This window comes from Gavia stellata, chromosome 6 (assembly GCF_030936135.1).
Source record: "Gavia stellata isolate bGavSte3 chromosome 6, bGavSte3.hap2, whole genome shotgun sequence".
NCBI lineage: Eukaryota > Metazoa > Chordata > Aves > Gaviiformes > Gaviidae > Gavia > Gavia stellata.
In genome coordinates, this window is record NC_082599.1 from 58864141 (window position 1) to 58878751 (window position 14611).

General features: G+C 42.0%; 1 protein-coding gene across 1 annotated transcript in view; it reads right to left on the minus strand.

Annotated features, from left to right (window-relative positions):
• TPK1 (thiamin pyrophosphokinase 1) overlaps nucleotides 1-14611 on the minus strand; it is a 243471-nt gene that overhangs the window by 157500 nt on the left and 71360 nt on the right. The gene's annotated exons all lie outside the window — the stretch shown is intronic.

Sequence of the window (14611 nt, forward strand, 5' to 3'; positions counted from 1 at the left end):
TTAATATTTATTTTCTCAAGAGCGCTAAGGGGTACAAGCATTAATCTCTCAAGGGAACAGGAGTTAGTTAAAAGCATGTTAAAACAAGAGTTGATATGAGGTGATACAAAATAAGGAAACAGACAAACTATAAAACTGGTAAATCTAGTGTCCCTTCTTTGCTGAGGGAGCTACACATCGCTTAGACATCTCCCTGGGTCAGTACAGCAAGACTTGTATCTGCATGGTTCTAGAAAGACAAGTCTCAGGTACCTTTCAAATGTATCATTCAGTCAGCAAAGTATTTGAAAAAGCGTATCTGAGTGCTGTACATCAAGTCTCGGAGGATATCGTTTGTCAGAAGATGATGATGATGTTTCCTGGACAGCTGGTATGCCACAAATGTTCCAAAGATTTGTATTTCAGTTGTTACTGATGTCATCCCATTTCGGCTCTTCTCCTTGATTATTAAGAAGAGTCCCCCCAAAATATGGAAGCCAAACGCTCAGTGATTTTTAAGTTGTATTTTGGACGTATAAAATGTGCATGAACTTGATTTCAAATCCTAACCAACATTTGTAAAGTAACGTTGTTGCAAAGCACACAGAAATTGTAATGTTGTGATATTTATCCCAACTTGCTTCTTGTTTTTTTAATTGCAGAATGCTTCAAGGTATTTACTGGGCAAATTCTTATCGAATTCATACTGAAAACTCAACTGTGCTACAGAAAGAATAGTTTAAGAATATTTTTTGGAAAAAACCCCACAGAAATACAGCTTCCCACCTTGCACAATTCCTGGAATTTTAAGCAGCAGCAAAGACGACATGTGGAAGTGTTGCCACTGTTTCAACAGAGAAGGCTGAACTGAGTTTTGAAATTCAAGCTGCAATTTCAGTGTTCTCTAACAAATTCAATACATAGCTCCTCACCTCCAAGACTACTACTTCACGAGGGGTATGAGAGTTCATCAGCAAATTAGTTTACAGCTCAAGCTGAGTTACGAGGAATTGGGCAAAGCACACTGAGACATATTTTTCTTCCACGTGATTTTAGAAAAATGCTGCAGGCTCTACACACTCCCCACATCAGTAAAACTTAGAAAAATCTCATGTCCTGGCTCTGTTCAAAGGTTCCAAAAGAGACGCATGGTCACTGGCCACCACTTTCTTTGAAAACTGAAAGCTGCTTCTGCAGAAGCTGGTAAGCACAGTTGTTGCGAGTTAGTTCACGTGCAACTATGGCACTTCAAATCCACTGCTCTCTGCTATTACTAAGGCTGCTATAAAAGGAGATGTTCTAAAAATCATCTCTCCAAAAGTGATGCTCCCCCACTCGTGGTGGGGGGAAAGGCAGTCCCTCCTGCATCGGGTTTTATCAAGGACACAGAAACCAACTAGAAGAAACGCAAATGCTTCAGTGCTCTGTTTTATATGCCCCAGTCAGTACGGTTCAAAACCAGCAAACATTAAACAGAAAATTAGATTTGTTCCTTGATTGTGAGACTGACCTTTACAACGTACAAAAAAACCCCACGTTCTCAAAATTTAAATTTTAAATTACTGCCTTTTTACCTTTCCACAAGTCTCCCCAATGAAATATTTACTGAATACAACAAGCCTAAAAAAGTACAGGTATTCTCTTTCAATTTGTTCTTTTCCTTTCATTTCTTTCTGACTGAAACAAAGCCACTCAAAGTAAACTCAGTGGAGGCGTTACAGCGGTGGCCCCAAACGCAAGCCCTGGCTGCAGCCCAGCAGGCTGGGCAGGAGGACCAACAGCCAGTTGTCACTGAAAGCCAACTTGGTATGACACACACATCCACTCTGATGAAAAAGCTGATGTCTTAAGGTTGTTTATCTTACTGAAATGCAGTACGTAAATCCTAAAGTGTCTTTGTCATTTTTTTTTTCCTCTACAGTAACTACAGACTGCAGTGCTTTTAAGTAATCAACCATTTCTCCTGAGTGCTTCAAGAGGCGTATCTGGGAGCAGAATTAGCCAAAAAATTATCTTCTCCAAATCAAATGCTTCTGTGCAGCTTTTGCCCTTCTCCAAAATAAAACCATTTCCATGACAAAAGCTAGCTGAAGTTCTGTCTGAGTTTTTACCAGCAAAAGAAACAAGAATCTCGGTGGTGCCTCCCATGTGCTCTGCCAGGGCTCCTGGCTACACTGCCTGTACGGGTCTCCTCTGCCAGGAAAGGATATGTCCACTTCACAGAATCATTAAGGTTGGAAAAGACCTGTAAGATCATCAAGTCCAACCATCACCCCAACCCCACCATGCCCACTAAACCATGTCCCGCAGGGCCACGTCCACACGTTCCTTGAACACCTCCAGCGATGGGGACTCCACCACCTCCCTGGGCAGCCTCTTCCAATGCTTCACCACTCTCTCCGTAAAGACATTTTTCCTAATATCCAGCCTAAACCTCCCCTGGCGCAACTTGAGGCCATTTCCTCTTGTTCTATCGCTTGTCACTTGGGAGAAGAGACCAACACCCACCTCACCACAACCCCCTTTCAGGTAGTTGTAGAGAGCGATGAGGTCTCCCCTCAGCCTCCTCTTCTCCAGACTGAACAACCCCAGCTCCCTCAGCCGCTCCTCATCAGACTCGTGCTCCAAAACATCTTTCAAAACATCCTCTTTAAATGGTTCACCTGTAGCCACCACAAAACCAGAAATGACTAACAGAGGGTAAGGAATCGTGGCTGGGAATTTCAACGTTTCAAAAAGTGTAAGCTTTGTATTAGTGAACACGTCCTTTTTCTAGAATAGCATAAATTCTTTCTTCTTTTCTTCTCTTTCCCTTTGACAAACACCAGAAACAAGGAAAATACATAAAGACACTCCTGAATTAAAAAAATATCCTTCATGAGTAAATCTCAACTTTCACCATCTGCTTCACAAACATCACAAAACGTTTCAGCTTTATCTTCAGAGGATGGCTGCTCTTTGTAGCTCATTGACTACACAAACCAACAAAAGGAAGCCAACATTCAGCCACGAGTCAAAAAGCTGCATTTGACTGGTCCTTCCGAGTTCTGCGGCACAAATTGCCCGAGTCAGGTGACTGGAATTCAGTCAAAGCTCTTCTCTTCTCCAGTTGACACAAGTGAAGAAGAGTCATTGTGTGCCGAGTTGCCCTAGACTGACTAACCTCAGAGAAGGTCAGTGCTAGCTGATAGAGAAAAAGGGGAAATAGTTGACACAGAAATATGGAAAAAGCCCCATACGAAAGTAAAGTAAGAATATTTTGTAAGAATTGGTTTTCACTTGTTTGCTCTGGTATAGTTTTGTATTTACCCCACAGTACAGACTAGTCCAGGAGAACAGGCTCTGGAGAATCACATCTCAAACTTACTACTATGTGACTGGAAGAAATTATGTCAGAAAACAGTAACAAGAAATGCCCCTCCATAAAATTTAAAACAGCTGCCTTTATTTAAAGTACGGGTTAAAATCAGGTATTATATCAGTCTAACCCATACTTTCCTACCCTCTGACCTCAAATTCATGAATAATTCTTATTCTGTAGCACAGCTGTATTGAAGATGACACACATTTCAGTGACATGTATGCCACAGACACTTTAGTGAAGGAGGTTATCTTTTTGCCCATGGTGGCAAAAGATGTCTTTAATTCTTTTCAAAGTGCAAATTAAAATTTTAATTTCTAAACAGTCCGGATGATCCAGTCTACTGCATTTCAGAACCATGTTTTACCACTCTCATTAGCTATTAATTATCACTATGCATATAAGGTCATGACCAGCTCAGCTGGCTTGATCCTCTGCTGCTTTACACTGACATTTATCAGGAGCGAGCCAACTCCCTAATCCTAGTGGGACCAAAAGTATAAAATTCACGTGAGATCAGCCTGGTCCACCAAGCCTCTTCTAGAGCTGTCAAGCAGCGTTAACACCAGGCACTGAGCAACAAAAAAATCCTCAGAGGCTTTGGGCCAGCCAGAGTTTTCCTTTCTCTTCTCATTCTCTTCCCTTTCTTGGGGGTTGAGGGGTTTTTTTGTTTGGCTTTGGGTTGTTGCTTGTTTTGTTGTTCTGGTTTTTGTTCTCATGAGGGTATTTTAGAGCCATATGGCATCCATCTAAAATGAGTGTGGAGTCAGGAGAGCCAGGATTGTTTTCAGATAAGGACCTGAAGGCACTTCCATAGCAGACTGCTTATGTTTCGTGTATATAACTTTTTAAAAAAAAAAAAAACCCACAGAGTTTCAACATGAAACCTTTAAAAGTTTAGCTAGCTTACCACGAAAAACCAGCACTATTTCTCAGAAGTTTCGAGATGGATCCCAGCTAGGGGATTTATCCAAACTGGATAAAGGTTGACTGTTGGCTCAACAGTTTTATGAACTCCCAAGACGCTGGGCTGGGGAGCAAGGGGAAAAAAAAAAAAAAAAAAAGAGATTCCAGCAAGTTTGCCACAGTTTCAAGGTACGCTAATGAAATTTTAGTCACCAGTACCATAAAACAGTAACTGACTCATGCCATAGACACAGATTACAAAATAAATAGAAGCTATTTAAAGTCTGAGGTTCTCATGCTAAGTAAGCACAACTGTGCCTTTTGCCTTCAAGAAACCCATCTGATGGACAGAGCTTAATCAAGAAGCAGTTTTATTTTCAAATATTCAACACTAATGAACAGCATGTTACATTTAAAACATCCGAATACTTGGTTCTTTATTCACTCACTTTAAGAATTCAGTATGGAGTGGTAAATATGCCTTTTTATACAGTTATGAAAAAGAAAAAACCCCAACAACATGGCACTTTAGCAGTTTATAATAAAAATCTGTGCTGCCTCCTTAAACAAATTGCTCTGGCATAACTGTTCAGTTCTATCATTAATTCAAAGTTACAGTTTCCTAGTACTATTGACTTTTCTTGTGATGTAGCTCCTTTAGCATGTAATTGTCTGCAATTAACCTTTTTTAAACAAACGTTAACATCAGAGACATGAACATTTAAAGGCAGTATCTGCGGTACCCTTTGCTTCCTTCAGTTACAGCACAGAACAATCCCACGCAGACGAGCCGTACGTGTCCCAGCTGTATCATTCGAGGGCACAGAGTGGGTTCCCTATGCTTTTTTTTTTCACTACTAAAAATAAATTTCAAACCCGGTGCCTTTTACCCCAGACTAACAGACACACACAAGCTACTTCCCAGCAGAAAAAAATACAGTGAAGAGAAAACGCTGCAGACTTAACATGAAGCAAAGTCACTAAAGTCAGCTTTGACTTTCACAAGCATCTAGTAGTTGGGAATAAAGAAGATAAAGCACTCTAGCATTACTTCAGGATAAATATTAAAATCACAGTTCAACAAAAAACCCCAACAGACAGAAATTAATGCCCCCAAATCTACATTTGCTAACTGTTAAGATGCACTTTCAGCTTGCCCTCCTGCCCGTCAGTCTTGTCTAGAAGGGTGAGTGAGGGCTGTTCTCATCAGAAAGGTGTTAAGTCTATTTAAATCTGTCAAAAGTATCCCGTTAACTGCTGTGAAGATCAAAGTGTCTTTCTATCTCCCAGAGACAGGTACAGCACAAGTAGATGCCATTTATATTTTGTCTCAAAGCAGCATACTCAGATGCCCCATCTAGCTGTACGGAGGAGAGTTCCTGGGGAAAGGAGAAATGTCAGATTGTGAGATATATTCGGAGTTAATGGCTATTCAATCTATAAATGCCTTCCCGCTATTACCTGCAAGGTTACCACAAGCAAGGGTCGCACCTGAAACTCAGAAGCCAAACACTAAATACAATTAATGAACTTCAAACTGACCGTCAAAAAGCATTTTGTTTTGGTTCAACCTTGAACAGATCACGTTAAGGATTCCGTAACTTATTATCATCAGGGCTTTAAAAAACAGCTAAAGCACAGCCCTTACCTCCTCCACGCTCTGCTTCCCAATCAAGACTCTCCTGAAGTCAGCTAGCTTACTTTGTTCTGACTCCGTGGTTCACATAACTATTTTTTCAATCCACAAAGCCTCCCTTACCACTATATAAACTTTGTATTAGGGTAGTACTGACAACGACGTTGTGCTACTTGCTGTATGAATTCAGAAAAAAAAAAAAAAGGAAAAAAAACCCCAACAGTTTCCCATCCTTTCTTCCAAGACCTTAATAAACCCTGATGTTCATTACGCACTTGCTTACACAGAACATAATTCCCAAACAACATTCTGTATATTACAGTAAATTCAGATGAGATTTAACAAGATTAAAAAAAAGCAGCACACCACAAAAAACCAATAAAAGGAGGGGGAACAGCAACCATACTGCAGACCCCAATTTAACAAAAAAGCAAGTATATGCGTACATCAGACAGCAGAATCCTGTGACCCTGCCAGAATTCTTTGCACACTGTTACCAAATCTGTGGATTACAGTCAGGTAGCTCTGTGGTTAAAAGTACTTGGTAGTATTTGGCAACCTTGGAGAACAGCCTCTTTTCCCCTTACTTTTTAAAGAGCTTAAAAAGCATAAAAGTATTGTTTTATTTGCAAACGCTATGATTTAAAGAAAAAGATAAAAGTGTGAAGATACGAGGGCAATAACGCATTCATTAATGCTTGCCTGGCATGCAGTGTCACCTTGCAAATAATAAAAAAAAAATATCCGAAATAAATTGTAGAACATATTACCCTCAGTTCAAACCGCTATGCAAAGCACACATCAGGGGAACATCTTCTGCAGGGGACAGCCAACTTGCTCCCATTATCATTAACAAAAATCATGCAGCTAACGCCCTGCCTCGAAACCTTATCCCTCAGTGACAAAGAAAAGTGTTAATGATAGCTACAACTGTTGCATTTTTCTTTTTAATTGCTGATATTTGAAGCTGTTCTCCAGTTACAGTCCATACGGCAGAAAATAAAACGATGCTCCAAGAGCCAGGACAAAAGCTGGGGAAGCATAAGTACTCAGCCCGAAGCGCCAATCTCCAGTCTTCTAGGACACGAGGCCAGAGGAAAGGGGAGAGAAGATGAGCAACATAACCAGGACTCCCTCCAACAGCATCCGACTAACTAGGCTGACAAGACACCCAAAAACATTTTCATGTCAAAGCACGGCAGAATTTGCCCTAAAAATTGAGGAAAACCAGCCACCACATTACAGAAAGGTGAACTGTTCGCTATTAACATTTTAGACAGCGCATGAGGAATCAAGGGGATGGGATGGGATCTAAAACCCGGTAGATTTAGATCGAAGGAGTCACAAAACTACGCAAACTGAGATTTAGACCCCAGTCTCAAAAAGGCAGCACTGGAAGCCAGAGCCAGCTCAGGGCTTCTTCACGGAGTGCCACCAAAGTCGGATTTTGCTGCCCCGAGGTGAGAACAAACTTTTCCAAGACAAGATAAACAATTTCTCTTCTTTCCCCGAAGAGCTAGGAATGCGCACACTGTATTTTTTCTCCTAATTAGATAGTTACTAACAACTCCTACAGTGTGGCTTGAAATCTCATTATACAATTTTAAAAGTCAGCTTTGATAACTAGTATTTTAACTCTACGTGTCCTTTCTGTGAACTTACACACCAGTAAGAATGCTTAAAAGTCAAACACAATCAAACAGTCAGCAGTTACATGTGAAAGACCTTCATGGGGATTTCTCTGCTTCCATAATTTACTTACTCTCGCCTGAGTACCTTAAGTACCTGAGTTTAGCATCTCTTTACGTACTTCCAAAACCAGGGAAGACCTCCTATGCAGGAAAGGCTGAGTTTGAAGAAGCCCTCTGCTTCTTCAGGGCGTGAAACCGCAGTAAGTAGCTTGCGGCAGCAATCCTTTAGAGCCCTTTCTACATAGCGACTCATGAGTGCAATGAGAAGAGATTTATCCCCTTATCGAGCAAGCTGTTCCAAGCAGGCAAGGAGAAATCTGCAGGTTTTCAAAAGGCTTAATTATGCTTCTCCTGTTTGGGTCAGCATTTTCTTTTTTTGATTTCCACACACAAATCATTTTATGGATTAATTTTCTGTTTCATGACCCGAAGAGACATCTTGACACTTACCCATAAGGAGGAAGACCAGCCGTAAAAGGAGAATTGCCACACAAAAATCTATTTAAGAACACCTGCTCAGAAGACATGAAGTCTTAAGGAGGAAACCAGAACATCTGATGGCAACACAACTACTGAAAGGCAAAGTCGACTCCCGTACAGTTCATGAAAACGTCTTCTATCCTGAGCTCTGCCTGTAGAGCAGCCACTCAGCAAACTTCTGACCCTTTTTTTTTTTAGTGAAGATGTGTTTGAGTACCTTAAATACGTTAATCAAATTTCTTCAGGTTTTGAGCCCTTACACTGACAAGCTACATAACATTTGGCAGAGAAAACACTTGGGCTACTCAGAGGAACAATACATACCGCTTCGTCTTTTTAGGGAATGTGAGCCCACACGGCAACGAACGGAGAAAAGAGACGTAACGGGAAGAGAGCTGTTTGAAGCTTGTTGTCTCTGTACGGCTGAAATTGGGTAAGTCAGTGGGAAGCAGAAGTTTTATTAAACCTTTCGCTGCTGACCTCTGCTGCAGCTTCTCCGGAGCTGACGGAGAACCAGGATATTCCACCGGAGCATTAGCATGTCAAAAGGTACCCGCACCTCTTGCCCAGCACAGCACAGAAGCATTAATTAGAGAGACAGCAGAAGATAAATGCGCATACAAAATGAGAGTTGGGCTCTGTTTGATGCTGAATAACCTTTACTAAAAAGCACCCTCACTTTCATCAGATGAACTCAAGGGAGTTTTCTCCCATTTCTACACAATTTAGCCGTACAACGTATGACCCTATTTCATCGTCTGGAACGTGTGATTTAGACAACAACATACTGCAAAGCTTAATAGAAATTCTTTTAAGGTTAGTACTAATCGCAAAATCGAAAGGTTGGCCTTAAGAGCTCTGAAGGAACTGCTGGAAAAGTGTTTAATACAGCAGTGGCCCTGTCTTCAGTGGGCTGGAGCATCACTGCTGGGTAAGGCTCACTTTAATCCTCGTCTTAACCGTCCTCACCTCCTCCCAGTGTCACCACCTCTACAGACTCAAAGTACCAGTATGGATATTTTAGTTAGCAAAGCCAACAGGTTTACAGTTATGAACACACATAAGCAGTTCTCTCTTTCTCAAGTAAGTTTAGAAGTATTTCAAAGAATTATTTTGGTGAGCATAGCTGCCATTTAAATGCCTCTGATAAAGCTCTAATTAAAGAATAAAAACCTCTTTTAGAGTTACCTGACATATGGATGAAATTAAGAAACAACAAAAAAAAAAGCTGCAACTCTGCTGTATAAATAAATCTACCTTCTGATCACAACCTGCTGTACGCAGTTGAAATACTTTTTCTGTTAAGGTTTTATTTGTTCCATGCTTTTTAAGGAACAAAGACTGAGGGATTGACAAAACGTGTTCAGCTAATGAAAAGTCATCTCTTTCTTGCTGTTTTCTTCTGTAAAATGTTTAAACTGCTAAAATAAACAGGTAAGTTCATACCTATGCTCTGCACCTTAATAGATGCAAAAGGATGTCTGGTTGACAGTGACTTGCCGGACCTAGATTTTTATTTCTTTCTGCTATTTATTAGTGAACAAACCTAAGGAAACCTAACAACACATAAGGAAACCCGTGGCAGTGCCACCCTGGCCACTATACGGGCTCTCTGGTTTCCTAAAGACTGCCTCTCCCGAGTGCAAACATGCTAAACTTGCCGTTAACATCTTCCTTCTGCTTTGCTGCAGTCAGGTTCCTCCTCCTGGCAGCCCGCGCAGCTTCCAATGCCCCCGAAGAAAAGGGCTTTTAAGAAGTTAGCCATCACCACAACGGGAAGCTCCCTGCACCTCCCTGGACGGCCTGCCTGAAAAGGGGAGAAAACAATTACGCAGCCATGGTATCCAGTGTAAGGGTGGGAAATGATCCTCAGGAGGAAAAAAACCTGAATTTGGCACTGGCCAAAGCATCGTGCCAAATCCCGAAGTCCCTCTTGTTTCTCGGAGTTTCCTTCGCCCCCCGAAAGCATCAGCTCTCACAGAGATACTCGGAAGGTACAATCTTTTCCCATCTTCAGCTATTGGCTAACGCTGGAGTAACACCCCAGCATGTAATCGAGCCAAGATGACTTACAGAAGCTGAGGATCTGGTTTGTTCTAATTATTTCATAATTTAGCCCACAGCTGTTAAATATTACAACCATGAAGCAGGCCGTCTCTTCTCAGACATTATCTCATACATGTCTAGTGGCTACTGAGGCCACACTGTCCTCATTGGACCTACCAATATTTCACCTGCAGCTTATTAAACTGATTTTACCAAAGAAATCCTGCACAATGTAGAGTGGCTATCATAACAATCACAGGGCTCTGCGCTGGCTTTTATCTCTGGTGCAGACTTTGCAGTCCCAACTCTTGAGAAAGAGCCAACAGCAAATACATGAAGGCAGCAAATTTCTGCAAGAGGTCAGGGTCTGCAGATAACCCTTCCTTCAGATCACATTAGAAGACATCTATCACTGCAAAGCCTTAACTACAGAAATCACTAACGAGCACCAGGAATCTGCACCCACATGCTAAAATCCTTACTAGGTCCCAATCCTTCAAACCCATGCACGTACCGCCTCGCTCAGCACACGTAACCAGCAGCTCTCCTCTCCAGGGAGAGGGAAGCTCTGCGTCGGCTCCATCTGAAAGCAGCACAGCTACATGCAATGCAGCCGCGGAGTCGGAACCCGCAAGGAGTTCAACACAAAACTCAAGTTCAGAAGCAAATTCATGCTTATATTCAGACTTTGCAGATCAGAAGAGGATGTAAAATTAATTTGTTATATTTTACTACATTTAAAACCGAGCGATTTTCCAAATAATCTTTGCTACAAAAAAAAAAAAAAGGAAACAAAAAAGAAAACCACAAAAAACCCCAAGAAAGTGCAAGCGTGACCAAGAGAAATCAAAAGGGCACTGTGAAGGGTCTCCAAGGCTGCACTGAGAACTTGGTTGACCGAAGCGCATATAAATCTGAGCTAGCTTTAAAATAGCTCAGAGACTGGTAGGAGAGTAGTTACAATGGCAGTGGTTGCTGCACTGCTGCGCTTGTTTCCTGGACAATACCAGCTTCAGATACAACAGTCTTAACTGTGTTCAAGAAACAAATGTGTGTGTGCGTCCATCTCGCCCAGTCCATTAGTCAGACTAGGGTGCTATAGTGTGTTTGCAGGAAAGCAAGTAGGTATGTGCTACTATTGCTATTAAGTCGTTAATACCCAGGCTGTGGCCGGGACCTATCTACCAAACTCCTACTGTCTGTGGCTTAAGCTGGCTGCCGTCATTATTTTTTCATCAAAAGCAAAGAAATTGTACTGTGGAGGGAAGCTTTGAAGAGAGCCTGGGCCAGCCCTCCAGTTTGTATCTGCAGCGTTTAGTTTACTGTCGCTTCCCAACATAGTATTTAGAGCACAAATGATAGCATTTCGGTAACTACCCACCTGACAGATATCAAATCCAGGCAGGTCAATGTATAGATTTAGTGCTTACTCATAAATGGCATTCATAAATGGTAATCACAGAAAAAATTGCATACGTGAGGCATTAGAAGCATTACAAACGTACACGTTATCATAGAGTTCTCTGTTCCCAACCTCTCTCCCTAACCCTCCTCCTTTCCCTCTTTTTGTCTATGATGTGGGTTAAAAATGCTCTCAGACAGAAAATACCTCAATTCTCGGTAAGTAGCCCATAGTCCAAAGAGCCCCTATCTTGGGCTCAGCACAAGTAATTTTCTCTCGAGTAGCTGGAAAAAACACTTTTAACATAAACTCTGATGTTGCTGGTGCCCTGCTTATTATATGAAATTTTTAACAATACCCCCTGTATCAACTTCACAATTCATTATGATTTAAAAAATATTTCTAAAACCCTTCACTGCTATCCTACTAAGTTCTATTATCATCATTACTGCTTTCATTTAACCTTTCATTAAATTTCAACACACTAATCAACTTTTCGTATAGAATCAGAAATAGATCTTATGGACACAGATCTACCTATAAATAATACAAATGCAACTATGAGCTCCTATCAAAAGCTATTCCCTTTATATATGGTGATAGTAACCACTCCTCAGGGAAGACATTCCGATATCCCTGCTGCTGTCTGCAGCCATTTACGCTATGACAAGGGGAGGGAGGACTCTTGAGCGGATGCAGCACTGGGAATGCTTTGGAAAAGACTGGACACGGACAAGTTGAGAGTCAGATGTTCTGGATTAGTGCGTGTTGAGATGTCTAGGAGTAGCCCGCAGACCACTGCAGGTGACATGATGTAATGTAACTGTCATTAGAGATGTAATTTAACAGAAGAGTGAGGTTCTGCATGACAGTGTGGCCCATTCCTTCAGTGTAAAATTCACTGCTAGGTAATTTTTTCCACACATTTTAATACCAGCAGGTCACTAATTCACAGGTTGGTAAGTTTTTGAAAACATGTGCCTGATAATCACAGAATCACTAAGGTTGGAAAAGACCTGTAAGATCATCAAGTCCAACCATCACCCCAACCCCACCATGCCCACTAAACCATGTCCCGCAGTGCCACGTCCACACGTTCCTTGAACACCTCCAGGGATGGGGACTCCACCACCTCCCTGGGCAGCCTCTTTCAGTGCTTCACCACTCTCTCAGGAAAGACATTTTTCCTAATATCCAGCCCAAACCTCCCCTGGTGCAACTTGAGGTCATTTCCTCTTGTCCTGTCGCTTGTCACTTGGGAGAAGAGACCAACACCCACCTCCCCACAACCCCCTTTCAGGTAGTTGTAGAGAGATAACAATGAGGTAAGAGACCCATATTTTGCTGGAATGACAGAAAAACTCTCACTGAAGTTCCTTTTGTAATTGTCCTCAGAGAGAAATGGGAAGTCCTCCTGAAGATTAACAGAGAACTCTAGCTCATCGTAAGCAAAACCACCACCTAAATCCCCGGTTGTTAAATACCTGATTAAGCTCAGATGCAAAACAAGCCTGCACCAGCCAGCTAGCAACAAACAGGAATCTGTACTTACATGCTGATAAAAAGATTTCGGACCATTCCCACCTTCAACTTCAGCTCCGCGCACTCTAGGAGGTGCGGCACACCTACTCTCTCCCTCGGTAGCGATGGCTGGTGCGGGTCACGCTGCAGCAGTTTTTGGGGATCCCACCACCAGTGTTTTCGGCAACGTGGCTCCCTGACTTTCGAAAACACCGCCTCCCTTAGCCAGGTGGGTGATAGAGAGGGAGGTGGTGGACACAAACTCCCTTCTCAGAGCCACGGGACCACGGCCAGGTCCACGGCCCGAGAAGAGCAGGCTGCAGCATCAATGAGCGGTGCAGCTTTTCCAGAGGCCCGGCTGCGGAATCGCAGAGCAATTTCTTTTCAGTTGTACTCCTGGTTCATGTTGGTACATGGAAGGGCTGATGGAAGGTAGAAGGATTCTCAGCTTTTACAGAATTTTACAAAATGCAGGTTCCTAGATTCATGCCTATGCTTCGTCTAGCCCAAGAATGAGGAGGTACGAGCAGTTTTCCCCATCCCTTTCTTCCACAAGGTGTGAAATCCAGTTTACAAATGCAGCTTTCAGATGAAACAAAAAAATTCAAGTAATGAAAATTACTTTTAAAACACAGAAGTAAGGAATTAAAACTACAACCCAGCAGCAACCGATGCTTTTGTCCTCTAGATTCCTATAATATGTTCAGAGATTAAAATCACTCACTCTTCAGAGATAACAGAGTGGAGCAAGCCAGTGTATGAACATCTGAATCAGATGGTTTAGAACGATGGTTGGGGGGAAAAAAAAAATAAAGAAAAAAAATCTATGTTTGGATTGACAACTTGCCTGTGGCCCTGTACCAAGATCCTGCCTAATATATTTGAACATGCTGAAATATTAAACCTCAGAAGCACAAGAATTAAAAGAGAAATTTTGATGAGCTCTTAAACAGGGTCATGAACACAACTGTGTTTCTGCTGGTGCTACCGAAAGAAGTCAAAACTCGCCACGGTTTTTCCAGTGCGAGCGTGGCAAAGAAAGCACTTTCCACTCTGATTAAAAATGAGATCCTGCAGAATGGGGAAGGCATCACCCTCCTGATGAAAGCGCTCTTCAGCATGTCAGGAATGCTATTAGAGTTCTCAAAACCACTCCCGAGGTGTATTATGATCACATACATGCATGACAGCGCTGACCACTTAATCCCCCTTCTGTCATAGGCAAGTTGGAGAATAAAAATTACACTGACACCCAAGGGTATTTTATAATAGAATACGAAATAAAATAATAAATTTGCAGATCATTTTGGCTTTGCCTCGTGGTACTGCATTATACACCAAATATTCCTGGCCTCTCATTCATTACTATTTAATTACAACAGAATACCTTTCTTTCAGACTTAATTAACCTCTGAGAGGCCTTTGTGACCTTGGGACCCTCCTGCACACTTGCAACGTGCCGTTAGAATATTGCTCTGCCAGGAAACACTTCCTTCAACGCTGAGGTTTAATGAAATGCACAGGGTTTTATGGGGAACACGCGAAAATACGAGCACCCTGCATGTGGTCACTTAATGAGCAAAAGCTGG